This window comes from Cupressus sempervirens, chromosome 6, assembly GCF_028749045.1.
Source record: "Cupressus sempervirens isolate cs-2001-9-10 chromosome 6, ASM2874904v1, whole genome shotgun sequence".
Lineage (NCBI taxonomy): Eukaryota > Viridiplantae > Streptophyta > Pinopsida > Cupressales > Cupressaceae > Cupressus > Cupressus sempervirens.
Genome location: NC_143123.1, coordinates 397,138,678 through 397,142,301, shown reverse-complemented (window position 1 = coordinate 397,142,301; position 3,624 = coordinate 397,138,678).

Genomic DNA, 3,624 nt, shown 5'->3' with positions numbered 1-3,624 from the left:
TATATTTAAATATTATATATATCATAATATAATAGTTATCAAAATAAATTATAAAATGAATATTAGCAAAGTTTTCAACATATAATTTAATATTTAATATATTATATCATTTAATTAAAATTAATTATTATTTATAATTATTATCAAACTTGATTACACCACTAAGAAATATTTAGGATCACTCATTCACTCATTGCTAAACATTACAACACTTCAAGACTATGGGTTACCTAAAGATGAAGTGAATCTCTATATATTTCCTTGGTATTATCACATAACACTAATCTATACTACTGATAATGCTAAGGAAAATAATAGAGAAATTACTTAAAATGAATTTCTTGAGCTAGGGATGTAAAAAGTTAAAAGTAAGACTTGTACTACTATATATAGATACAATTTCCTTCAATAAGAAAGTAGCTTCATAAAAAATAGAGTTTTAACATGTTTACACATAGGTATTTCAGAAGGCTTTAAAAAAAATGGTAACTTATCATTAGGAAAAACCATTTACAAAATTCACTATAATTTCTCAAAGGTATATTTCTAAGTACTCAATCTACTCAATAAAAAAGCAATCAATTTAAAAATATTAACTATAAAGTTGTATATACATAAAGATAAGCTAGGTTTCCAAGTTTTCACATGTCCACCCTTTCCATCTATGTCTGCCATCCCATAAAATCAGGAAGGAGGAAGAAATTATTACTCTGTCTACGGAAAAATATAAGGGTGAGGTTCAAAATTGCATTCATCTTTTGAAGAACATTGATTCGGAAGAGCTAAATGTTCAAGTCTTGGTGGAGAATTTGCATGATAAAGAAGAGTTGACTTTGGGCATCCTTTAGACTACTAAGGATATGTTTTTGTACTTATTCCACCTTGGAAATGGAATTTTCATTCTATAAATAACCTAAATTTTAATTATAGATCTCTAAATGCAAGGTTTATTGACAGTCACAATCAACTTCAGGAAGGTACTACTAATTTGGGGCTAAAATGTTTTTATGGGTCAAACAAGAAGATGGAGGGGTTACTGGAGAGAATGACTAAAATGGAAAACACTCTAAAGAATATTCCAAACAATAGTCAGTCCAAACTATGTTAGCCTTAGTGGATTATCACAATAATCTCATTGGTAAGATGAAATATGACTCTAGTGTGTCAGTTGTGCTAGATGTGCATGTCAAGGATTTCTCTAGGCAAGTAGTTGGTCCTAGAAAATGTGTGTGAATGCTAGTAGAAAGAAGAAGATGGTTGTTGAGCCCCCTCATAATATCATTGATATCAAGGTTGGTAAGCAAAAAAATGACCGACCTAAAAGAGGAGATGGCAACCTCTATTAAAGAGCTAACCTAATCTTCTTTTCTTTTGCTCCTTGTCAATTTTTAGGTTTGGGTTTTGGTCATGTTTGTTGATGGTTATTTAGGTTTGGTTTTTTGTTGTAGTTTTGATGTTTCTGGTTTGTCTAGCATAATTTTATCTAGGGGATTTATTTGAAAATCTTAGTGTAAATTTTGTAAGGGATTTTGAGTCCCTTATAAAGCTATTTTTGTAATTAATCCATTTTTAAAAAAATTAATGATATATTACAAATAACAATTGAAAGAATACAATATTAGGCATAAAACAAAAGTATAACCAATTATAGAAAATCAAAGACAATGTGTTAGAAGAAAATCATGTCAGATTAGGAGGAGAAACAAATTATTACAATTTCTAATATGAATGAGATCAAAACCATTGCCACCACTTTTGAAATGGCATGTATGCTTGAGAAAAAAAACTAGGCACCTATATTTTCTTATCCAATATAAGGAAACAACCTATTACAAGTTTTAAATTTTGCATTCTACTTAAATGGTGTTACTCTTAACACCATTTCATGAAGAATACAAAATTTAATAACTCCTAGATATGGAGATTAATTTGATCAATCTTTGAATATGATTCTCATAATATAAGACATCATTTTCTCTCACAATTTTGAATGTGATGATGACGAATAACTTAGAGATTCCTCAAAAAAAAAATTATATGGAATATATGTTAACATGTCTAAACCTCATTATTCTTATCTAAGTTATTTGGCTATCTAGGGTGGTTATCAAAAGTTTGTTCTTTGTGAAGTAAACAGATACCATGGTGTAAGGTTTTGAAGATAACAAGTTATACCATTGTATCAAAACAAGTCTAAGTGCAATCATAGATAGAAATGACAAACATATTGATATTTAGTTCATATTTCTCTTTGGAATGAAATGGATCTTATGAAGAATTTTTCATTTCTAACACAACACAAAATGACACAAATTTATTAATAGCTCTTAATAGGCCTATGATGTACATATTTAAGAGTCCAAATTTTACTCGATCAAGATTTTGACAAGGTTCTATACTTATACCATCCTGAAAAGTGTTAATTGAGACATGTAATTCTTATATTCTAATAGTTTTGTACATTTAATAATTTCTTCTCCTAGGTTCTAAACACACATATATTTAATTTTACTTGGGGACCATATAGGAACATTCCTACTTTTAGTGGTATTACTAAATTATGACTTTCTCACATGAAGTGAGATTTCACCTTTGGTGGAATAATCATGTTATCACTTTTCCAATATAACCAATAATCCAAAGGAATATAAATCACACGTAAGTAGAACAAAAGACACAAGGATTTAGCATGGTTCACCAATCTTGGGCTACATCCACCAAATAGAGATTCAAATATTATTATTTGGGAAAGAGAAATATATAGTTTAATCTATTTTAAATTTTATTGAAACTTACTTAAAGCACACCCTTTAGGTGTTTTAAAAATATTTTTTAACAAGTAAATCCTAAAAATACTTGATGAGTTAACCTAGGTAAATGCTTGACAAGTCAACCCTATAATAAATGGTAAGTGTACAGTGCTTTTTGTTTTAGTCTCTACAAACCAACACCACCTCTAGTGGACAAGATACACTTAAAAAATTTCATCTTTTGAGGGAGATCCACCTTTGTTGGATGTGTCACACTATCACTTTTCCACATTGGGTATACGACAATTTTTCATTTTATCTATCATTTCATAAGCTTACTTGATTTTTTTGTCATCTAATGTATCACCTTGACCTACTTAATCAAATGATCTCCTTAAAGTAGTAATAAATTGATCAATTCAATTGATTTGACTCATTCCATTTGATCTAGTCTATTACATTCTTTGTGATAACACATGTTATTCTTGTCATATTGATTTTCTCTTATTATTGTGATTGAACCCTTAGGTCTCTAGATATTTGGTGACTATATACATAGTTAAACATGTTATAGAAAGAAACCCTTATTATGAAAAAATTACATATACCAATTGAGGTAGTTGTCACCTTAAATAATTTTACATCAGTAAGTGCATGATTCATTACAAGTTATATTTAGAGATATTTTAATAACTATAAGAACATAATTGCAATATATGAATATCAAAAAATACTTGAGGGTGAATAAATATATGTGTTAGTGTTGAAGAGTGTAATATATGATGCATTTATACATTTTGGAGACCATTAAAAAGTATGATCATGTTTGATTATAACAAAATGTTAAAATAATTCATTGTGCTAGTGATCTAAA